The sequence below is a fragment of the Macrotis lagotis genome, chromosome 3 (genome assembly GCF_037893015.1).
Source record: "Macrotis lagotis isolate mMagLag1 chromosome 3, bilby.v1.9.chrom.fasta, whole genome shotgun sequence".
Lineage (NCBI taxonomy): Eukaryota > Metazoa > Chordata > Mammalia > Peramelemorphia > Peramelidae > Macrotis > Macrotis lagotis.
The window spans coordinates 65,186,825-65,213,075 of NC_133660.1; the positions used below are offsets into that span (position 1 = coordinate 65,186,825).

General features: G+C 33.7%; 1 pseudogene; it reads left to right on the forward strand.

The window, feature by feature from the left end:
- Positions 1-5,404: 5,404 nt before the first annotated feature.
- The window catches only part of LOC141519121 (ATP synthase F(1) complex catalytic subunit beta, mitochondrial-like), an 83,848-nt pseudogene continuing 63,001 nt past the window's right edge, over positions 5,405-26,251 (forward strand).

Here is a 26,251-nt window from a genome sequence, read left to right on the forward strand (position 1 = left end):
AATGAAGATGCTTTCAGTATGCAATAAGGAGAAATATAGATGCAATCTATAATAATATGCCTGACAAAATAGCATTTTGGGAAAAGTAAGGTAGAAACAAATAAGCAAAGAGAAAATACCATGGAATGAGACATTATTAATTTAAGGACATGGAAAAAGTAAGTTAGAAACAAATAATCCATGAGAAAATATCATGGAAAGAAACATTATTAATTTAAGGACTAAGAATCTTCAGATTCTATTTCTGGGCTCAATCTGCCAGATCATTAATTCTACTTTTAACAATCATTAGACTGCTCTTGAACTAAAATGACAGAGTAATTTAGATTCAAAGGTCATTGGTTCAAGTACCCAAAAAAATCACATCCAGAGAAACTTTGATTAAAGAACTCTAAATGAAAATCTGGCATTTAATCTGATATTTTATAAAGATCTTTTAAATATTCTTCCCTATGAATTAATTTCACATTCATTTGCAAGGACACTTGATCATAGGAAATATGACACTGTGCTCATATACTAAAAGAAGTTAATTAAACAATATGTTCTGCCAAGGACATCATTGTCCTGTAATGTCCATCATCTCACTTCAATAGTTCCTTATTTCTATAATAAGTTGCCATGATGTTATAATGAGAGTATTCTATAATTCCTTAGGAAATCAGTTTGCTTTAGAGTGAAATGCTGGCATGCGCCTTGCAGTGCCTTTGTGTTTGCCAGGGCAATTCAGAATAAGTCCTTTGTATCAAATTTGTAAAGAGAAAGTTTGATATATTAAGTTCTCAAATGGGTCAGATGGCAGTGTAACTGCTCCTTTATATGCCTTGAATTGAAATTCTTAACCTGGGATAAGTTAATATTTCTTTCTGTCTGTCTGTATGTCTCTCTATCTATCAATCTTTCTACATATATATCATGTAAATATAGCAAAATAAACATGTGGAAAATAAGTATATATACTTATACATTCATATATATGAATACACACATATATACATAAATATATGTTTGCATATTTACATATACATAAATGTCAAAAGAAATGGATAAGAAATGTAGAGATGCATATTTTATATGTTCAGTTTCTTTTCAAACTCTATTTTATTTTATTAAAATATATTTTAGAAGAGGTCCATTAACTTCTCAATATTGCAAAAAATTGAACACATAAAAGAAATGAAGAATTCCTGGATCAAAGTAATGCATTGAGGATCTATAATAAATGGAACAGAATAACATATCAAAATCTGCTGAGGTGGCCAGAACTGTGAAAAGAAAGAGATGGGGGAAAGGCCAATAATTGTTTCTACTGTGTGCCTGGCACTACGGTTAGCATTTTACAAATATTATCTCCTAAGCTACTCATAACAAACCTTGAGATCATTTTTATTGGTATCCTTATTTTACAGTTAAAGAAACTGAAGTTACTGATCCTGAGTCACAGAGCTAGCAAGTATATGAGGCTTGATTTGATTCACTATGTGACATATTGATCAGAAGATCAGATAAGAAAGAAAGTTTATCTGGCATGAAGTTTCTGATATGCAGTTTAGTAACTTCCTATTTAGCTAATTATTCTTGACAAATAGGCACAAGTGGATATTTTTATGCCCCTGGTGGTTTGCAATTACTTCAATGTCTACTGTCCTTGGGACAAATGCCAGTTGTTCACCTTAGTTTGAATCCTGAAAATAGTGAAAATTTTTAATACTTCTCAGTTGCCAAAAGTAAAAATGTATGCATTCTTCCAAAATGCTAAATCAATCAACAAGCATTGTGGGAATCACTTGCTAGGTGCTGGGCATGCAAAAACAAAAATAAATGAACTGAAAATGGTCCTTGGTCACAATGAGCTTACATTCCATCAAGAGAAATTATTGACTAAATAACTAAATACAATATAAATAGGAATTTATGGGATAAGGAAAAGGGTGGTTAGGGAGGGACATTAACAGTTTAGGGTAAGAGTTTTCTTTTTATTTTTTTCCAATTATATGTAGAGATAAATTTCAAAATGATTTTTGAAAGAAGAATTAGTAAACAAAATAAAAAATGTTAAATAATTTGGGGCTATTCTGCTTTCAATAAAAGTAAGAATTATTCAGGCCAATTTTTAAAATATGGATAAATCAGAAGTGAAGACCTAAATTACACTTTTGTTTCTTTCTATTGCCCTCAAATTTCATTTAGCAGTTTTAACATCCCAGAGAGCTTGAATTATTGTGTCTTTTCAGTTGTCTTAAAATATTCTGTCTTCTATTACAAAATGTTTATTAGTTGAGACAACACCTCCAGAGAGGGAGAGAGAGAGAGAGAACTGATAAATTTTAATGCAAACATGTATGATTTTCTCACTCTCTTTATTTTTCTTTAATTTAAAGGTTAATCACTATGTAATATTCCTTGATATTTTGCTAGTGTTTTGTGTACTAATAAGAAATATCTTCAGCTGAGGTATTTCTCTGTACTGCAAGGATAATATGAGACAAGATTTCAAAGAGATATTGAGTACATTATGTCTCATAAAATAAGCTTAATAAAAAAATCCTTCCCCTTTCCTATTACCCAAATACAAAACTTTCATCAGATAAACCACCAATTAACAGGAAGACAAAAACATATTTAATAAAAATAAGTAATGATATAACTTCTTCAATTGTCTTTGCTTGGATTACTAGCAGATGTTGTTTTTTACCAAATTTAATGTCTTCTACATTCTTTTAACCACATAGAAAAATCAATTCTAATCTATTGTTCAATATACCCAGGCTCCAGTTTCTGAGATAAGAACTAACTATTAGATAAACACTACTGCAAAAGCTAGGAAATAGTATGGCAGAAACAAGGAATTCACCAACACCCCATACCCTATACAAAGATAAGATTAAAACAGGTACTTGATTTGGACATAAAGGATAAAACCTTATCAGTTATAAAAGCAAGGAATCCTTTTCCTGTCTTATTTATAAAGAGAAGGAAAATTTAGTGAAACAATTTTACACAAACAAAACCAATATAACCAAATTTTAAAGGAAAACAGAAAGCAAGAAAACAATGTTCACATCTACTGTTTTTGATAAAGGACTCATTTTTAAAATATATAAAGAAGGGAGTAAGATTTATAAGAATGATGTTGGTGATATTTGTCCTTAATTCTTAAAGAAGACCATGAAATTAGGGAAGTGATGCCGTGACAAGATGCATTGCTAAATCACCAACTTCATTTTCTCCTCCTTAGCCATCAGGGTCCAGTGAGCAGATATGAATCAGGATTGCTGGAGATGACCCTGGATGAGAGACAATCCAGGTTAAATGGTTTGTAAAGTTCACACAGGTAGCAAGTGTCAAATGTCAGATCTGAACTCCTATATTCCTGACTCCAAGGTCAGTGTTCTTTATTCACAGTACCACCTAGCTGCCCCTAACAAATATAGGAGATCTGCCAAGAACTGTTTTCTCTTTTTTGAAAACAATCACAAACCAAAAATTCCTTTGGCACTTAGAAAAATAACTAAGAAGCAAAAAAAATCACTGGAGGGGAGAGGGTAGTAGAAGGCACATCATATTTGTAATTCTATTAGAAAAGACATCAACTAAGTTAGTAAAAAATACATGCGATCAGAGTTAAGTGACTTGCCCAAGACACAGCTAGCATTAAGTGCCTGAGATTCAAACTCCTGTCCACTTGACTCCAAGGCCACTGCCCATTCACTGTGCCATCTAGCTTTCTTAAAAGAATATCAATTGATAAATTGATATGAACTGTCAGTTTTTAGATAAAGAAATTAAAGCTATCTATAGTCATCTGGAAAAAATGTTCTGTCACTTTTAATTAGAGAAATGTAAATTACAATAACACTGAGGTGCCAATTCATACCTTCACGTGGTGATCATTTTCCATTGCAAGTTCTTTAAATTGTCTTTCATTACTGTGTTGCTGAACCTATCGGATTGACTTAAGTGATAAAAAAAAAGGAAATGAAAAATGCTGGAGAAAATGTGGGAAAACTGGAATGTTAGTACACTATTGGTGGAACTGTGGACTGATGAAATCATTCTGAAGAGCAATTTGGTACTATGCCCAAAGGACAATTGAGCTGTGCACACCCTTTGAACAAACAATACCACTAATGGGTTTATATTCCAAAGAGATCACAAAAAGTGGGGAGGGAAGACCCACATGTACAAGAATATTCATAGCAACTCTTTTTTGGCTCATTAAAGAATTGGAAATTGAAGGGATGCCTATCAATTGGGAAATAACTGTCGTTGTGTAATACGAATATAGTGGAATATTATTGTTTTATAAAAATCCATTGACCAGGCAGATTTCAGAAAATAACCTGGAATGGCTTTAATGAACTCAGGCTCAGTGAAGTAAGCAAAGCAGGAGAATATTAATAGGAACACTGTGTGAAGACCTACTTAAGGGAAACTGGGAGGGAGATACTTTTTTCAAAAATAAATGCTAAAACTTATCTCTATGTTTAATTGGAATAAATAAAAATTAAATGAAATAAAATAAAATATTCTGACAAAAGAAAGTGATTCTCTTTACCTTTCTTCCTGTATGTCTGACTCTCTCTCTCTCTCTCTCTCTCTCTCTCTCTCTCTCTCTCTCTGTCTCTCTCTCTTTGTTTTTCTGTCTCTTTCTCTGTATTTTAATTCTTTTAAGGCACTCTATTACTATTTTTTATGAAACTTTATTACATTTCCTTGCTAGACACCCATGAGATTTTTAGGAAAAGCCATTCATCATTCCTATAGGAATTTTAAAAATTAATTTAATATTCTATTTGCCCAATTATGCATATTCTTTTTAATTTAATTTTTTATTTTTAAATTCCCCCCAGCTATAGTCACAAGCAAGTTATAACATTTATTTCAAAAACTCTGAGTTTCAAATTCCCTCCTTTACCCTACTCCTATCATTGAAAAAGTAAGTTACTTGGTATAGATTAAAACTGCACAGTTATGAAAAACATTACTATAGGAGCCATGTTGTAAAAGCCAACATAGGGGATGGAGTCAATATGGCAGCAGGAATACAGCCTCTCTTAGGTCCTCTCTCAAAATATGTCAAAAACCTTAACTTATGACACTAACTAAATTTTTTGAGAAACAGAACCACAGAAAGATCCAGTGAGGCAATTCTCCAATCCAAGGTAATCTGGGAAATGGTGGGAAGGCTCTATTCTATGTGGTTGGAGGGGTGGCAGTGTCACAGCAAAGGAACTTCAGCCTCACTTCAACAGACCCAGAATGCCTGGGACTCCTGGTTCCTGGCAGCAGAAGCAGTTTCCTGACCTGCACCCCAGAAAGCACAAAGCACAACTTGAAAGATCAGCAGGGAGACCTCTGCCAGAGCAAGCACAAAGCCCAGGCCATCAGGGCCCTCCTCAGCATGGCCACAGTCTTCAGTGCAGCCCATATTCCAGGAAATGGATGCAAGCTCCTGGAGCCAACTACCCAGCAGGAACCTCCTAGGAGCTGCTCTCTGAGTGTTCAGTCCACGGAAGGTAAGGGAGTAGAGGGAGATTGTCAAGATTTGTCCTCTCTCTCTGGGACATGACTCTGAAGATTTATCCATAATCAAGCCTATTAATAATTCTTTCTAATCCCAATTGAGTGTGTATGTAATTCCCTCTCCGAGTCACTTCCAAAAAGAGTAAGCCTCATGTAGCCCTCCTCAACTTCTCCCTCCTCCACTTCACTATAAAGCTTTTTCTTATCTTTTTTTATGTGAAGTAGTTTACCCCAATCTGCCATTCCTTTCTTTTTCTCCCAAGATACTTTTTCTCCCCCATTACCTCCATCATTTTAATATCTTATACCTTCCAATTCAACTAACTCCTGTGCCTTGTCTAAATATACTGCTTCTAACTGCTCTAATAAATGAGAAGGTTCATATGAGTTATCGGTATCATCTTCCTATGCAGGAATGCAAGCAGTTCAACATCATTAAGTCCCTCATTCCATTAAGTCCCCTATTCCATTCACCTTCTCTATGTTTGAAGGTAAAAATTTCTGTTCAACTCTGGTCATTTCAAGGAGAAAGTTTGAAGGTCCCCTATTTCATTGAATGTCCATCTTTTTTCCCTGAAGGAACAACTTTACTAGATCATTGATTCTTGGTTGTAATCAAAGTTCTTCTGCTTCCCAGAATATCATAACCAAGACCTACAACCCATTAATGTAGAAACTGCTAAATCTTGTGTTATCTTCATTACAGCTCTATGATCTTTGAATTACTTCTGGCCCTTTAAATTATTTTCTCCTTGAATTAGGAGTTCTGAAATTTGGCTATAATATTCTTGGGAGTTCTTATTTTCTGATCTCTTTCAGGAGATGATGGGTGCATTCTTTCAACTTCTCTTTTGCCTTCTGCATCTAGGACAACTAGGCAATTTTCTTGGAGAATTACTTGATAAATGAAGTGTAGGGTCTTTTATGGTCATGAGTTTCAGGTAGTTCAATAATTTTTAAATTCTCTCTTCTGGATTTGTTTTCTAAGCCTGCTTTTGTTTTATTGTTTCTTGATTTCTCAAAGTCATTAGTTTCCCATAGCTCCATTTTAAGGAATTATTTTCTTTAGAGAGTTATTTTATTCCCTTTTCCAGCTAGTCAATTCTGCTTTTTAAGGCATTTGTTTCCTCATTGACCTTTTGGACTGCTTTTTTTCCATTTGACTAAAACTGGTTTTGAAGACGTTATTTTCTTCAGTACTTTTTTGTATCTCCTTCACAAAATTGCTGACTCAGTTTTCATGATTTTTCTAACATTTCTCTCATCACTCTTCTGAATTTTTCCTTTACTTCCCTACCTTGATTTTCAAAAATCTTTGTTGAGCTCTTCCATAGCCTGAAATTAATTCACAATTTTATTGGAGGCTTTGGATTCAGAGGCTTGACTTTGTTATCTTTTTGAATGTGTATTTTGATCCTGCAAAGTACCAAAGTTATTGTCTATGGTCTATTGTTTTTTCTTCAGTTGATCTGTTCATTTCCCTAGTCTATGACTAGATTTTAATTCTTTGCTAAGTGGGGCAGTTTTACCAAAGTGGAAGATGCATTGTCCCAAGTATTTTTGCAACTGGAATACCCAAGGACCTTCAGGTTTTTAATTCCTCCAAGGTCTTATGAGAGACTCTGACTGTTCTGCTGACCTGTGCTCTGGTCTGTGGATGACTACAAGTGCCCTTTTCTACCATAAAATCGTGAGGAAGATTCCTGCTCTGTTGCAAGCTGTAAGTTCTGTTGTGCTTCTCCTTTTTCTGAAACTGGGGTCCCATACTGTGACCTGGATCTTAGTATGGGTCTGAAGTAGTAGAATACTACCTCAGGGATAGTTAAGAGACCTGTGCAGTCTCCCCCAAACCCCTTAATGGCAGAGGACTGAGCTTTTTGGAAACACCTGTTCCTCAGCTTCTGAGATATGTTCCTTGGTCGCTAGCACTGGGTCTGTGATAAGGCCTGTACTGGACTTGGCTCCTTTATCACCCTGGTGTGACAGCATTTTCCTACTCAACTTCCAAGTTGTGCTTGGCAATCCCTGGATTGAGAGAACTGAAAAAGCTGCTGCCTTCAGGGGAAAATGGTGGCCTGTGGTCTGTTCCTAGATGACTGGAGATGGTTCACTAGTTACTCTGTGGGCTCTTTCTAACCCCAGTGCAACATAACCTTCTGGCAGATATTCCAAATTGTCTTGGCCTGGGAAATTGTTTCACTCAATCTTTTTGTGGATTCTGCCACTCTAGAATTGGGTTAGAGTCATTATTTAAAGCAGTTCTGTCCAACCTTATCATTTTGGGGGTGCCTCATTAAAATAAAATAATTTTGAACTTGCAGTCTTACCTTAAATAGGTTTAGCAAATGCTACAGAAATCAAATATAAAACAACAAAGCAATAACAAAGCAGTATAAATATAGGTGCATACTGACTAGCCTGCATTGTACAGATAACACATTTCATAGATCGATTAAAAATTTCCTGCAATATGTTCCATTCATAATACAGCTTAAAAACACCAAGGAAAATTAACATCAATGACATCATTTATTAGTAATGGAATTAAAAATCTAACATGCATTCCATGCAAATTATTATTTTTTTTTTGCTAGTGAAAATTAAAAACTACAAATGGGCAGCATAAAATTGCTCTGTGAGTCATGTTTTGGACAGCCCTGATTCAAAGATATTTGGAGTGGTTTGGGGAGAGAACTGAGGCAAGTACAGGGACTTCTGCCATCTTAGTTCCCCTACTCCACAGAGTTTTAGTATAGAACTCTAACAATCTGAATTTTTATGAAAATAAAACCTAAAAGTAAAAAAAAAATGAAAACAAAAGCAATTAATAATTGTTTACTTTCAATCCTGTGAGTATCAAATAAAAAAGCAGCAAATGTAGCACTATTTTTGAATTTAAGACCTTTGGGCTTTAGGAGGGATAGTATATTCCTATAATGTAAAGTAAAATACATAAACCATGAGTGAAAATCTTCCTCTGTCTCAAATAGAGAGAAGTGCCCATGACCTAGCAAAGTTGTAATGATAAAAAGTAGGTACTCAGACATATGAGATTGAAAAAAAAGTTTTTAATTAAGGTATTTCCTTAGTTAACTATTTAAAATAAAGAAATTGAGGTCATTAAAGGTCAGAGAATAAGAATAGGTTGGTTCAATATTTTGGATCCCAATCTTAAATTCTATTTTACCATGTTTCACCTTGTATATGATTTTAAACTTTAATGATTGAATTACTGCCAAAATGGAAGGATAAATAATGCCTCAAAAAATCAAAGACAGGAAAATAGTCCATACTTCTTATAAAAGTAGGAACTGACATCATAATGATGAAAAAAATCAGTCCAGAGGTAAACTAAGTTTATGAAAAGCAGTGATCTAACTAATGAATGTCATGATTAAAAAATATACAATTGTCAACTGATGACATCATTAGAAAATCAAAGGCTACCCAAAGAGGTGGGTCAATAGCCAGGCAAGTAAGCAGGTATCTTTGACTTGTTTTATTCAGTATGATAAGCATTTATTACATATGAAATATGGCTAATGCATTTTCTTAGGCACTAAAAATATAAAGATGAAAAATTATGTTCTCATTCTCATTAGCAGTATGAAAATTGATCCCTTTTCTTCAATCCAAATACATCTCTCCACATCTTTTAGGAATTCATTACCAAGGGATACTTGTTCAGAATATCTAGAGGTGCCCTATATTTTAGAGCACAATTAGATAGCAATGAAGTTTAATAAGTAAAATTAAAATTGTATTTATTATAGGAACTTAATCTTGTTAGAAAATCTTGTTCCTTGTACACTTGGTTGGTAAGTAGATCATATTTTCTTGCTCTATCCTTTGGTGTCTGCTATTGTCACATTGCTATTCTCCAATTCAGCATCTTGTATAGATTTCCTTCCTCAGACCACTTCTTTTTAATATCTTTTGCTAATGGTTTCCTTAGCCCCTAATCCTGGACCTCTACTGCACTGACTAAACTATTCTACCAAATCAAAAAAGGGGGACAATAAAGAAATGGGAGAATGGAGGTGATTGAATGGGGCAAATCACATTACATAAAGAGTTACAAAGTACCCATTTCAATAGAGGGGAAGATGGGAGTTGGTGAGAACTTCCTGAATCTTACTCTCATCAGACTTAGCTTAAGGTTAATTTACTTGCACTCAGTTAAGAAATGTATCTAATATATCTAACATTAGATCTAACATATCTAAAGTAGTAAAAGTGTAAATGGAGTAGAGGGAGAAAAAGAGGAACTAATGGAAGAGAAGGAAGAAGGAGCAAAGGGAACAGGGAAAGGAAGGAGAGGGGGCATTGGATAAAAAGGGGAAAACACTGAAAGTGGTGGTATTCACGAACAAAATAATGTGGATTATGGATAAAGGGGGAAAATGTGGAAAATACAAACAGGGAAAGTATGGAGGGAAATAAAGATTAGTAATTATAATGTTGAATGTGAAAGGGATGTACTCTCTCATGAAATGTAAGCGGATGGCAGCCTGGTCTAAAAAACAGAATCCTACAATATGCTGCTTACAAGAAACTCATTTGAAGCACGGAGATACATATAGAATAAAATTAAAATGTTGGACTAAAATATATTTTGCTTCAGCTGGAATGAAAAAAGCAGAAGTAGCAATCCTTATCTCAGACAAAGCAGCTGCAAAAATGATCTCATTAAAAGAGATAAAGAAGGAAACTATATCCCCCTAAAAGGTACAATGAAGTGATTTCAATTCTAAATATGTATGCACCAAGTGGTGTACCATCCAAATTCTTAGAGAAGTTGAGTGAGTTACAGGAAGAAATATATAGCAAAATTCTACTAGTAAAAGACCTCAAACTCCTGCTCTCAGATTTAGATAAATCTAGCCATAAAATAAACAAAAAGGAAATAACCTTTGAAATTTAAGATAAGTTTCTTAACTTAACAGAGTGTATCTATGTTAACCTTAAGTCAAGTTTGCTGAGAGTAAGATTCAGGAAGCTCTCATCTCCTCCCTTCTTACGCTCTATTGAAATAGATCCTTTGTAACTCTTTATGTAATGTGATTTATACCAATCTCCCAATTAAATACCAAATTAAAAATTCTAAAAATTAAAAGAGAAATTTATAAAATCAAAAACAAGAAAACTATTGAACTAATAAATAAAAGCAAGAGTTGGTTTTTGAAAAAAACAATAAAATTGATAAACCTCTGGTAAATTTGATTATAAAAAAGAAAGAAGAAAACCAAATTCCTAGCATCATAAAAGAAAAAGGTGAACTTACCACCAATGAGGAGGAAATTAAAGTAACAATTCAGAAATATTTTTCCCAATTCTATGCAAAAAAAATTGATAATCTAAGTGAAACGGATGAATATATATGTTACCCAGACTAAATGAAGAGGAAATTAATTATCTAAATAACCCTGTCTTAGAAAAAGAAATTCAAATAGCCGTTATCGAACTACCTAAGAAAAAATCTCCAGGACCAAATAGATTCACAGGGGAATTCTATCAAATATTTAAGGAACAATTGGTCCCAATTCTATATAAACTCTTGGGGAAATGGGTGAAGTCAGAACTTAAAATAATAAGCAGTAACTATCTGAAAACATCAACAAGCATTATGTGCAATGGGGATAGGATAGCAGCATTCCCAATAAGAGCAGGGGTGGAACAAGGATGCACATTATCACCACTACTAGTCAATATTGTATTAGAAATGTTAACTGCTGCAATAAGAAAAGAAAAAATTGAAGGAATTAAAATTGGCAAGAAAGAGACAAAATTCTCTCTCTTTGCAGATGACACAATGGTATAATTAGAAAAATCCAAACAAAAAACTACTAGAAATAATTAGCAACTTTAGCAAGGTTGCAGGATATAAAATAAACCCACATAAAATCTCAACATTTCTATATATAACAAGAAATATGTAACAGAAAGAGCTAGAAAGAGAAATCACATTCAAAGAACTTCAAACAACATAAAATACATGGAAGTCTCCCTGCCAACGCAGACTCAGAAACTTTTTGAAAACAATTACAAAACCCTTCTCAAAATAAAATCAGATTTAAATAACTGGACAAATACCAAATACTCATGGATAGGCTAAGCTTATATGATAAAACTGACAATTTTGCCATAATTAAACTATTTATTTAGTGCCCTACCAATCTCCCAATTAAATACCAAATTAAAAATTCTAAAAATTAAAAGAGAAATTTATAAAATTGAAAGTGAGAAAACTATTGAACTAATAAATAAAAGCAAGAGTTGGTTTTTGAAAAAAATAAAATTGATAAACCTCTGGTAAATTTGATTAGGTGCAATAACTGGAAATGATTATAGTAATGTGCTGTTTGATAAATCCAAGGAGTTCAACTATTGGGATAAAAACTTTCTCTTTGATAAAAACTGGTAGAAAATTTGGAAGTTAGTATGGCAGAAATTTGTATTAAACCAACACCTCACATCGTATATCAAGATAAGATCAAAATGGATACAGAATTTAGACATAAAATCAATATTACGAGCAAGTTAAGAGATAATGGAATAATTTACTTTTCATGTCTATGGAAAGGGAAACAGTTTATGAACAAGGAATAGATGGAGAACATGATTAAAAACAAACTAGATAATTTCAATTACATTAAATTAAAAAAGCTTTTACACACAAAAAATAACACTGTAACCAAGACCAAAGAAATGTAGCAAATTGGGAAACAATTTTTACAACTGGCATTTCTGAAAAAGGACTCATTTCTAAAATAAACAGAGAACAAAATAACACTATAAAGAGAACTTAAAACAAGCCATTCCCCTATTGACAAATGGTCAAAGGATATTCAAAGGCAATTTACAAATGAGGAATCAAAGAGATCCATAGTCATATGAAAAATTTCTCTAAAATCCTACATACTAGAGAAATGCAAAAAAAATCACTGAAGTACCACCTTACACCTCTCAGACTGACCAATATGACCAGAAAAGACAATGATCAAGGTTGGAAGGGATGTTGGAAATCTGGGATACTTAATAGATTGCTGGTGGAGCTATGATCTTATCCATCCTTTCTGGAGTGCAATTTATTGGAATTCTCAGGTGACTGATTAGACTGGAAGGCCTGGGAGGTTCTTAAGAACAGCAACCTTTATAGAAAGATTCCAACTGAATGAAAGACAGTCTATTGAAGATAAGGAGAGAAGTAGTGGGCAGGAAATAAAGTATCAAAAGAAATTTCAAAGGATTTGCTACCCTAGAACATTTTAGCCAAAATGAAGAAATGTTCTTATTGTACTCAATTCAGGGAACAAAAGACTAGGTAGAGGAAGAGTGAAATATATTGCAGGAGGGGTGTTTAGGTGGCACAGTGGATAGAGCACTGGCCCTGGAGTTAAGAGTACCTTAGTTCAAATCTGGCCTCAGACACTTAATAATTACCTAGCTGTGTGGCCTTGGGCAAGCCACTTAACCCCATTGCCTTGCAAAATCCTAAAAAAAATGTACTGCAGGAAATAATGTTCTACCTTAGTCAATTCATTTTAAATAATGCATGCAGAAGTCTTTCTATCACTTGTCCCCAAATATTGTCAGTCCAGATGACTAATACTCTGTTTCCAAATGAATTTGTGAGAAAGTAGTCAGTGATAAGATTGTAAAATTTTCATAGACACATGAACGGCCAAGGGACTTGGTTGGATAGATTATGGAATGTTAATAAGGATAAGGAAAAGATGGGAGGAGAGAGTTCCTTTTCCTTTTTCTCATTTTTCTTTTTTATTAATATCTTATTTTTCCAATAATATTCAATAGTAATTTTTACCAAACATTTTTAAAATTTTAAATATTTATTTATTTGTTTTTCCAGCTACATGAAATGGTAGTTTTTAATCAATGAAGGGCAGGGGATTTTTTTCCCACATTTTTTGAGTTATACAATTTTTAAAATCCCTTACCTCCTCCCCCCGTCAGAGACCAAACTGAAATAAGTTCTATATTTATAACCATGCTAAACGTAGATCAATATTGAACATGTGAGAGAAGATTCAGATCCAAAATGAAGAAAGAAAATAGTAGAGAGAAAATAATAACAATACATAAGACAACTTTTAAGAATAAAAAATAATAAGATGTGATCATCATTTAAACTCCACTGTTATTTCTCTGGAAATGGATGATATTTTCCATCACAAGTCTTTTAAAATTGACTATCATTATTGTACTGTTGAAATGACAAGTCCATCATGGTTGATCATCATTCCATATTGTAATTGAGTATAATGTTCTTCTGGTTCTCCTCTTTTCCCTCAGCATCAATTCATGCAAGTCTTTTAAGTCTCTTCTGAAATTCCATCTCTCATGATTTCTTTCTTTTTTTGGTAGAAGCACTTTATTAGTAAAATTGCATCTTCAGAAAATTAAGAAGTCATTCACCTGGATCAGGTCCAGTTCCTAAGAAAAAGCTTGGACTTTCCCAAACACATAAATAACTGCCCACTTTTAAGACAGTTGCCAGCTCCCAACAAGGAATTAAAATGGTTTATTGTGCGAAATAATCACGGGGTTAACAGGTCGCTCCTCTGACTGTGAGTGAGAGAAATGTACAGTCAGCTGCACATATTCTGGTTGAGACAGCTCTGTATTAGTAGCACTGGATGCTTCTGCTGGAGGCTTGCAAATAATAGATTTACACAACTACTCTGTGATTTAGGAGCTCTCTTCTAACTACTTAGAACACAAAACAAAACAGAGAAGTTATTGTGAAGGCTTTCTTGAGGCAAGGCTTGAGCTTGCTTTTTCTTGACAGGAATAACTTATTTCATTATGATCTCTGACTTTAAGCATAACCTCTAACATACAAATGCTACACAGAGATGTAGGTAACAGTAATTTAAACTATATCACAATACACATTTTACTGGAGCACATAGCTTCAAGAGATGAATACAATCAATGGCAAGACGAATTGTTTTGGGTTGTTTTTTTTTTTTTTGGTATCTGCACATTCACTGACAGACTTCCATATTGGGAGGGGAAGCAATAGTAGTTACTTCTTATTGGGGGAAATGCTGTGATTAAGTGACATATGGATGGATGGATGGATGGATGGATGGATGGATGGATGGATGGATGGAGGGAGGGATGCATGCATGCTTTAGTAAGGAAGGGGAGGTGGTCTTAGTGTAGAATGCTTTTCCTTTCACTGGCCATTCTTTATAACCCAAGCTTGGTCCTTCTCCAGTGTCTATTCTTTGAGTTGCCATTTTTATTGCCAGTTTTCATCCAAATGAACTGGGGAGTGGGGCAATTCTGCTTCTGTTTTTTGGCCATAAATCTCTTGATTCTGAATGTTTTATGAGAGGACATGATGATGAGATGACAGCAGTGCTTCCATCATGATGGCTAGATGGGTGAAAAAGTCCCTCATGATTTCTTATAAGGCAATAGTCTTCCATCACATACATATACACAGTTTGTTCAACCATTCCCCAATTGATGGACATCTAATCATTTTCCAATTCTTTGCCATTACATAAAGAACTTCTATTGAATATTTTTCTTCACGTGGCATTTTTACCTTTTTTACATGATCTCTTTTGGGATACAGGGGCAGTAGTATTGCTAGAGGACAGGTATACACATTTTCATTGCTCTTTTGGCACAATTACAAATTGCTCTCCAGAAATGTTAGATCAGTTCACAACTACACCAACTACCACATCTCCTCCAGCATTGATCATTTTCCAATCTAGTCATTTTAGGTAATCTAAGGGATGTGAAGTGGTACCTTAGAGAGATAGGATAATTTGCATTGCTCTTATCAGAAATGATTTAGAGCAGTTTTTCATTTGACTATAAATAATTTTGATTTATTTGTCTGAGCATTGTCTTTTCATATAATTTGACCATTTATCAAATGGGGAATGACTTTTTTTAATAAATTTGACTCTCTTCTCTACATATTTTAGAAATGAATGCTTTGTCTGATACAATACTTGTAAAAGCTGCTTCCTGATTTATTCTTTTTAATCTTATTTGCAGTGGCTTCATTTGCACAAAACCTTTTTAATTTAATGTAATCAAAATTTTCCCATTTTTTATAATATTATTTATCTCAATTTTGGAAATAAAATCTGACAGGGAAACTATTATTTCTCATTTTTGGCTTATAAAGTTACCTTTTATATCTAATTCTTGCATACATTGTGACCTTATCTTGGTATAGTGTGTGAAATGTTGGTCTATGCATAGTTTCTGCAATACTACCTTCTAGTTTTCCCAGAAGATTTTTATTAAAGAGTGAGTTTTTATCCCAGAAAGTCATTTACTACTGTCTCTTTTGCAACTAACCCATTCAAATTTTCCAACACTCTATTTCTTAATCAGTACAAAAGAGATTTGATGACTCATATTTTAATACTTTAAGGTCTGTAATGGCTAGACCTCCTTCTTTTCCAATTTTTTTTCATCATTTCCCCTGATATTCTTGACTTTTCATTCCTCCATACGAATTTAGTTACTATTTTTCTAGATCACTAAAGTAATTTTTTTGGAAGTTTGATTGGGCACTAAATAGATAGCTGAATTTAGAGATGCCATTTTTATTATATTAACTTAGCCTACACATGAGCAGTTAACATTTGCCCAGTTATTTAGATCTGATTTTATTAATTTGAAAAATGTTTTAAGTCCTTTTCATAAAGTTTCTGAGTCTGCCTTGGCAGGTATATTATGTTGTCAGAAATTATTTCAATTTGAATTTCTCTTTTTATCTCTTGTTGCTGTATATTGTATATATATATATATATATATATATATATATATATATATATCCATATATTGTAATATATGGAAATGTTGATGACTTATGTGGGGTTATTTTATATCCCATAACTGCAAAATTTGCTAAATATTTCCAAGAATTTTTAAGATGTGTTCTAGAATTGTCTAGGTATACCATCATACCTTCTGCAGAGACTGAGAGTTTTGTTTTTCATCAGTGATTATGTGTCCTTCCATTTGTTTTTCTTCTCTTATTGCTAAATAAAACATTTCTAATACAGTAGTGATGATCGAGGGCATCTTTGTTTCACACCTGATCTTATTAGGAATGCTTTTAGCTTATTATGCATTACATGTAATGCTTGCTGATGATTTTACACTGATACTGCTTATCATTTAAAGAACATTTAATTTATTCCTCTACTCTCTAGTATTTTAGTAGGAATAGGTGCTGCATTTTGTCAAAACCTTTTTCAGCATCTATTGAGAAAATTATGATTTATTTTAAGTTTGTTATTGATATGGTCAATTATATGCTGACTGTTTCTCTAATATTGAACCAACCTTGCATTCCTGGTATAAATCTAACTTGATCAAAGGGCATTATCCTAGTGATAAATTGCTGTAATTGGCTTGCTAATATTTGAAATATTGTATCCATATTCATTAGGGAAATTAATCTATAAATTTTGTTGTCTGTTTTTACTTATCTTGGTTTAGGTATCAGCACCAAATTGATGTCCTAGAAGGAATTTGGTAGACCTTCCTCACCTGTATTTACAAATAGTTTTTTTTTAGAATTGGAATCAATTGTTCCTCCCCATTATTTTGTTTCTGAATTCCACTTTCCTCTTTCTGTTTTCTCCTTCTTCTTTCCCTCCCTTCTTTCTATCAGTTCCTCCTTCTCTTTCCTCTCCTAATACTTGAAGGGAAAGATAAACTTCTAAATTCAAATGAGTGTGTATGTTAATCCCTTGTTGAGACAAATGTAATGGGAGTAAGAGAATAAAGTTCTCACATACTCCTTTCTTTCCCCCAATTGCCTAAGGTTCTCTGTACCTCTTCGTGTGATGTTATTTACCCTATTCAACCTCTCCTTTCTTACTTCCTCTTTACAGTTCTCCCTTTTTTAAATGAATTTTTAAAAAATCATTCCATCAAAATCATGGACATACTCTCTCTAATAGAGTTGCAATTCTCAAGAATTTTGAGAATTTCCCTACCAGATGAAACCAGTTTAATCTTATTGAATAACAGTTTTTTTCTTTTCCCCTGCTTACCTTTTTACATATCTTTTGAGTCTCCTGTTTGAAGCTCAAATTTTCTCTCTAGCTCTCAGGTTTTTCTTAGGAAAGGCTTAAAGTTAACTATTTAATTAAATTTCCATTTTTTTCTCCTGAAAGAGAAGGCTCACTTTTGCTTGATGATCTATTCTTGGTTGTAATCCAAATTTTCTTGCTCTCTAGAATATCATATTCCATGCCTTTTGATTCCTTAATTTTCATGAAGATAGCAGGTCCTATGTAATCCTGACTGTGGCACCTTAGTATGTAAATTGTTCTGACCAGTGCAGGATTTTCTACTTGATCTAATAATTTTGAAGTTTGTCACAATATTCACTGAAGTTTTCATTTGGGGATACCTTTCAGGATGAGATCAATGGATTCTTTCAATAATTATTTTTCCCTCTGGTTGCAGAAGTCTCCCTTAAGTATATCATGACATATGGAGTCCAGGCTTTTTATTTTTAATCATAGTTATCAAGTATCTAATTTCCAGGTCAGTTGTTTTACCAATGAGATCTTTTACATTTTCTTCATTTTTTTTCATTTTTCACAAATTTTATTTAACACATTTGTGATGTCTCATGAAGTCATTAACTTCTGCAGATTCCAATCTATTTTTCAGAGAAGAATTTTCTACATTTGTGAATGTCCTTTTCCATTTGGTCTACTCTATTTTTGAAGGAGAATTATCTTTTTGCCTGGCTCCCTCTAGAATCAAAATATGTTTTATAATTTTATTCCCTTAAATTAGAGCTGTACAAAATGGCTCAATTTTGCTTGAAGTATTTTTTTCCTTAATCACACATGGAATACAACTCCTTCAACCTACCAGCAGGCACTGGGAACTCTATTTATGGGACCCAGAGATGAGCTAACTAACCATGATTAGTTTAGAGTAAATACTAATGTTACTAGGTAGTCAGTGAAATCCTGGGACTCCACATTGATTTGTTAATTAACTAATAATTTGACTTTTGTAACTAATTTTTCAAGAGTCCATTATCTTCATTATTAGAATAATAAAGATTGCAATAGTAATAGCAACTAGCAATTATCGGAATGTGCTAGTGTAAGCTGAAACCAACTCTACAGAATTGATTGTCACATATTTACATTTACATCAAGAAATTTGGCAAATACTATAAATCATACTTTTATTTATTGTTATGTTCACAATCTATTCTCCAGGAAATGATGGGTGAAATAATTCAAATTAAGCTTAAAATGTATCATACATACATTTTTATTAAGTTTTTATACTTTGTTTATGTAACATTAAACATTGTGAAGCACCTTCAAATAAATCTCATTTCATTTGATATATTTCATTTATAGTATGGAAGTTTAAATTATGAAAGACATATCTGTAAGAACTCTATTTGAGAAGAGAGGACATGAGTTTGAATTCCTATTGTCCAATTTATCACCCACATGACCATGGTCAAGTTCTTTACACTTTTGTCCTTAGTTTTTTTATCTGTAAGGGAAAAAAATTGGAAAATGTAAAAATCCCCTTCCATTTCTGTATACGATCCTATAAATACATTCTCCATTTTTTGCCGATAGTAGAAAGTATGCATTATTATAATAAATAGAACTGATATATATATATATATATATATATATATATATATATATATATATATATATACTCTAAGAAGCCTTAAAATATCTAAAGTAATTATCAGGTTAAAGTGTGAAAATGTGGTTCAAAGTGTCATTATATTATCTCCATTTTCCAGTAAAGTAATACAGACTCTAAGAGCTATAATGACATTTAAGGCCATAGCCTAAAAGAGATAGAGAAAGAGGAGGTCTTAGAGGCTGCTCAGAAAAAAAAATTCAGGTAATGATCCCAGGAAATTTATTTTCAAATTCATTAGGTTTCTCATTGTACCATGCATTTTTGAATGTAGGACTTCTGACATCAAATCCAGTGTACAATTTTCCTACTTTCCTTCCTTTGTTTCAGTTATTCATTCAGTTATTCATTTATTTAAGTTTTTATTATTGATTTATTAATCTGTTTATTTACTCATTCATTCATTTGTTTTTCTGTTTGCTTATTATGTTCTTTTGAAGTACTTAAGGATGCTTTAAATTTCTATGCAAGTTTGCTTTTTGATCAAGAATTCTTAGAACTTTGCAATTACATTAAAGTACAATTCCCCCCCAGAATTATATTGTTTATCTGTTTAATATAGTTTTACTTTTAAAGCTATATATCTTTTGACATCTGCCTAGATGAAGCTATACATACATACAAACAAATGGAGCTATCATGTAGATGAACTCAAACCAATCAACAATTAAAAACTTATTAAGCATCTTCTATGTTCCAGGCATTATTATAAACACTGGGAAATCAAAAAGAAGCAAAAGAGATCCTTGTCAACAAAGACTTAATGGCTCAGGCACTTACAAGCAGTATGATATTGTTAAGTCATTTCAACTATCCCATTTTTCTCAGCTCTAAAATCTAGAATGATAATACTACCTCCCATGGGAGTGGAGACAAGATGGCAACATAAGGACAGCATTTTCCAGGAGCTCTCTTCCAAAATATTTCAAAAACCTAAAATTATGACTCTAATTAAATTTTTGAGATACATAAAGATCCAGTGAGGCAATTCTTCAGGTCAAGGTAACCTGGAAGATCACGCATGGGAGGGTTCTGTTCCATGGGGTTTGAGGGTCAGGAGTAAATGCAGAATCCCTGTGCCAGAGTGAAAGAGCTCCAGCCTTGAACAGCCCATGGAGTGCCTGGGTCCCTGGGAACACTGGTTAATGGCAGAAGAAGCTATTTTCTGACTTTTCACTCCAGGGAACACCAAGCACAACTTGGAAGATCAGGGTGGAAACTTCCTCTACCAGAGCAAACATGAAGCCCCTGGATCTTAGACCATCCCAGATCCCAGGAAATAGGAGTAGATCAGTCTAGCCATAGTCACCAGGCAGGTGCTCCCAGAGCACTCAGTCCATGGTGGTAAGGGGCTGGGGGCAGGCTGTCAAAGTCTTTCCTCTGTTCCTGCACCAGGACTCTGGTGTTTTGCCCATATACAGACCTGTTCACAGTCTGGGGTCCCCTTTTGCCATAGATCAGGGCACCTCCTCACAGCTCTAGGGCAGTGGGGTGGTTTATGGTCATCCACAGACCAAATCACAGACCCAGGGAGCAGTCAGAGACTTTCATAAGACCTTTAAAGGACTGAGGTCCATGGCTGTCTCAAAAACATTTTAAAGCTCAGGAAACACCCAAAACCAGGGCATGGCCTGGGGAGATGGGTAAGCAGAAAAAAAAGGAACCCCATCATGCACAATTACTTTGGTCCCATGGAGGAAAAAAATGCATACTAAAAATATGACAAACAAACTTCTCTGTCAAAAGCCTCCTAGAAAAATTTAAGTTCAGCTCAGGATACAATAGAACTCAAAAAAGATTGTGAAAATCAAGTAAGTGAAGTAGGGAAAAAATTGGGAGGAGAAATGTGAAAGATGCAGGAAAAACCCATGGAAACCAAATCAGCAGCTTAGTCAAGGAGATACAAAAAATGCTGAAGAAAAACAATATGTTAAATCCAACTTAGGTTGAATGAAAAAGCAGTCCCAAAAATTGATTAGAACAATACCTTAAAAAGCAAAGTTGACCAGATGAAAAAGGAGATGAGAGCTCTCTGAAGAAAGTAGTTCCTTCAAATGTAGAATAGAAGTAAAGGATGCTGATGACATGGGAGGAATCAAGAAACAATGAAGCAATACCAAAAGAATGAAAAATCAGGAGAAAATGTGAAATATCTTATTGAAAAAACAACTAACCTGGAAAACAGATCCAGAAGAGACAATTTAAAACTTATTAGGCTACCTGAAAGTCATGATCAGGAAAAGAACCTTGACTTATTTTTAAAGAATTTTTATAACAAAATTGCCCTGAATCCTAGAAGCAGAGAGCAAATTATAAATTGAGAGAATCCACTGATCTCCTCCTGAAAGAGATAAAAAACAATCCCCAGAAATATTACAACCAAGTTCCAGAACTCCCATGTCAAAGAGAAAATATTAAAAGCAGCCAGAAGGAAACAACTCAAATATTATGAAGCTACAGTCAAGATTACACAGGGCTTAGCAGCTGCCACATTAATGGCTTGTAGGGATTGAAATATAACATTATGGAAGGCAAAAGAGCTGGGAATGCAACCAAGAATCAACTACCTAGCAAAACCACTCTTCCAGGGATAAAGATGGTCATTTAATGAAATCGGGGGAATTTCAAATGCTCCTGTTTAAAAAGCCAGAGATAAACAGAAAGTTTATTCTTCAAGTACAATGCTAAGGTGAAGCATAGAGAGAGTGAAAAAGAAGGGGAAAATTATGAGGGCTTTAATGATGTTGAACTGTATGTAGTCATACATGGAAAGAAGATACTGGGGACCCATATAAACTTCTCATTTATTAGAGTAGTTAGTAAGAGCATATACACAGGAAGGAGCTGAATTTAAAGGTAAATTTTTTTGTAATGTAATCAATGGGTGAAAAGGAAATGTACTTGGAGAAAGGGAAAGGAGAGGTAGAACAGGCTAAGATATTGCATGTAAAAGTCAGGGAAAAGCTTTTTCAATAGTGTGGAAGGGAGGAAGACAAGGGGAAATGAGTGAGCCTACATTCTCATTGGAAATGGCTCAGAGAGAAAACCACATCCATACTTAATATGTTATAGAAATCTAGAGGAAAAAGGTGAGAAAGGCAATGGGAGGAAGGGGACAGAGGGAGGGGAGGAGAAATACAGGTGACATAGGAGAAGGGAAAACATGGGAGACAATAGTTAAATACAACACATTGGCTAGCCTGTCTGAGGTGGGATGTAGACTTGGGGCCTCCTGGCCCCAGGGCCACTGATTTGTCTACTGCACCATCCAGCTGCCCCACAGTGCACTTTTGAAGAGGGACAGAGTGAAAGGAGAGAGAAAATATAATAAATGGTATTAGAAAGGAATGGATGGTGGAAATTACAATCAGAAACAGCAAATGTGGGGAAAAAAATAGAAGTAACTTCACTGAAGGAGCTATAATAATGAATGCAATCTGCCCCAGAGACAGAATATGAACACAGACTGAAACACATTTTTTCTCTTTCTTTCACTTTATTTCTTGTGAGGGTTTTTTCTTTAATGGGGAAGATTATGATTACTCCTACAAGACTATTTTAGTAATGAGTAAATTTTAAAAAATGTAAATTTAAATCAAAATTAAGCAGGAAATATTTAACAAAATAACAAATGTTTTCAAAAGAAAAAAAATAAGCATTTAATAAATGAGAAAAGTGGGAAAAAAAGGAGTATCTCCCTACAGGGATTGCTCTTAGTATCAAGATAATATTTGTAAATTTCTTAGTTCATAGTAGATGCTTAACAAATGTTTATTTTCTTCCTTGTGAAATATTTTATTCTAAACTATATCTTTATAGTGATGTATTATAAATTATATGTAATCTTGCCTTTTGAACTTCATTGATTAAATTTTTTGCTTCAAAATAATACACCATTTTCTTCTCTGAGTTTCCCCTATAATATTACTGGTTCTTTCATATTATATTTTCTTTCAGGAAGTGATTAATAAATTCGTTCTATTTTGACATTGACCTCTGATTTTAAAACATCTATGAAGCTTTTTTATATAATTTTGAATTACTATATGCAAATTCCTTATAGTTTTTTTAACCTGTACTTATTACATCATGACTTTTCAGTAGTAAACTTATTCTTTGAGTTATCTTTCCTCAATCTATATTTTAATTTTTTAAATTTATTTAAGGCAATGGGGTTAAGTGACTTGCCCAAGGTCACACAGCTAGGCAATTATTACATGTCTGATGATGGATTTAAACTCAGGTGCTCCTGACTCCAAGACCAGTTCTTTATCCACTATGCAACCTAGCTTCTCTCTCAGCCTATATTTTAAATCAATTGCTTTTAATACGTGATTTCTTTTTTGTTTGTTTTTTTTAGGTTTTTCTAATGCAATGGGGTTAAGTGGCTTGCCCAAGGCCACACAGTTAGGTAATTATTAAGTGTCTGAGACTGGATTTGAACCCAGGTACTCCTGACTCCAGGGCCGGTGCTTTATCCACTGTTCCACCTAGCTGCCCCCCTAATATGTAATTTCTTACATTTTATTATATTTTTTTAGTATTTTAACTGTTTTTGCCTCCTGGAATCATTTTTCTCTATTTAATCCATCCTAATTTTCAGGGAGTTTCTTTCTTGGATAATGGAGTTTTTTTTTCTTTGCAATACAATGAGGTTAAGTGACTTGCCCAAGGTCACACAGTTAGGTAATTAATCCAGTCTGAGGCTGGATTTGAAATCAGGACCTCTTGACTCCAGAGCTGGTGCTCTAGCCACTGCAGCACCTATTTGCCCTGGATAATGGTGTTTTTTAATCTCATATCAAATTTCTAATTCCCTTTATGAATCTGTCTTTCCTTTACTTGCATTTCTTTTCCATTTTTTTAAATATAGAACTTTTAATTCATATAAAAAATATTTTAGACTATTTTAAAAAATGAAAGCAGAAAGAAAATGAAAGAAAGAGAAAGCAAATAAACAAGCAAGCAAGAAAGAGACAGAGACAGACAGACAGACAGACAGACAGACAGAGAGAGAGAGAGAAAGAAATTCTTTCTCCATCTGTTGCAGGAATTTTAGTTGACTTTGTGACAAGCTGTTTTTCTCTTAGGTTTTGCTTGAAGATATTTTGGAATCATTCTTATTCTAGATTTATATTTTGAGTGACTTTGTCACAACAATAGCATTTTATTTGGAGTCCCATCTGTTTATTTGTTATTTCTTCCAGTCTATTTTCTGATTTTTTACTTTATGATAAGGCCGTATTCTAAAGGGTCCTGAAAGGAATATTTGGCCTCATCCTGCTCTTGCTTTTCTGGGATTACAGAATATAATAAATCAATCAATACCTTAGCAATATCTCTAGCAGAAATTTCTGAACTACCATTAAAAGTTGTGTCATGCAGGAAAAAGCTTGATCAACGCCTTCCTAATCTGAACTCTAAAAGTTCTTGATCTGGGTGGTGGTCTGAGCCACATGACTGGGTTCAGTCAAGTTTAAAATCTAATAGATTTCTTGTAGACTTAGTATAGGATTCTGGAAGGCTGCACTTATTCATAATGACAAAACTACAGCATCCTCTTGTTCTGGTATTCTGCCTTAGTACTAAAGATGTCAGATTTTACAGGAATCTAGAACTGTATTGCTTCTGGACTCACTATCACAGAGTCAGCTTGATTGTGAATTTGCTTCTTGTTCATTAGTTATCCTGAGACTCTGACTCACTCCTTACTTTGGAATATTATCCTAGGCACAGAGCACCTTCTCAGTTTGTCTTGGATCTATGACCTTAAAAAAGATAGTAAGTGGCAGAGCTGACAATTAGTATCTGACCCTTCGACCTTTACAGGTTTATGCAGTTTAATCTTTGATTTGAGATTTGTAAACATACTACCCATGAGTGGGAAAGTTTTTGCTTTCTCTCTATCACTGGCTGTTGGGCTTTGTTGATAATATATAAAAATACTGATAATTTATTTGGGCTTGTTATATATTCTGTTATTTTGCTAAAGTAGTTATTTTATATAAATATATTTGTTTTCCAATTATATACAATAGTAGTTTCTACATAACATTTTTATAAGGTTTTAAATTTTACATTTTTCCCCACCCTCCCTTCCCTGCACCCTCCCCCAAGAAAAGACAATCTGATATATTGACATTGTTTCCACGATATGTGTTGATCAAAATTGGATGTGGTGAGAGAGAAAAGAAGGAAGAAACAAAATATTAGAGGCACCAAAATTGTATAGTACAAAAGAAAACTTTTTTGAAATAAATTGAAAATAATAATCATTGACCTTTGTTTAAATTCCACAGTTCTTTCTTTGAATACAGATGGTGTTTGCCGACACAGATATCCTAAAATTAGTTCTGATTATTGAACTAATGGAGTGAGGAATTTCATTAATGCTAATCATCACCTCCATGTTGCTGTAAGAGTGTACAATGTTGTTCTGGTTCTGCTCATTTGATTCACCATCAGTTCATGCAAGTTTTTTCAAGCTTTTCTGAAATGTCATCTGTCCTGATTTCTAATAGAACAATAATGTTCCATCACAAACATATACAACAGTTTCTTTAGCCATTGCCCAATTCATGGACATCCCTTAGAATTCCAATTCTTTGCCACAAAAAAACAGAGCTGCTATGAATATTTTTGTACAAGTAATGTTTGTACCCTTTATCATGATCTCTTCAGGGGATAGACACAATAGTGGTATTGCTGGCTCAAAGGGTATGAACATTTTTTTAAAGATTTTATTTGAGTTTTGAGTTTTACAATTTTTCTCCCAATCTTACTTCACTCCCCTCACCCCTACCCTGCACAGAAAGTAATCTGTCTTTATTTCATTGATCCAAATTGAGTGTGATGAGAGAGAAATCACATCCTTAAGGAAAAAACAAAAAGTATAAGAAATAACAATGTTCATTATCCTTTCTGGTCATATTGGCCAGTCTGAGAGGTGTGAGATGGTAACTCAGTGAAGCTCTGATTTGCATTTCTCTAATAATTAATGATTTAGAGCAAT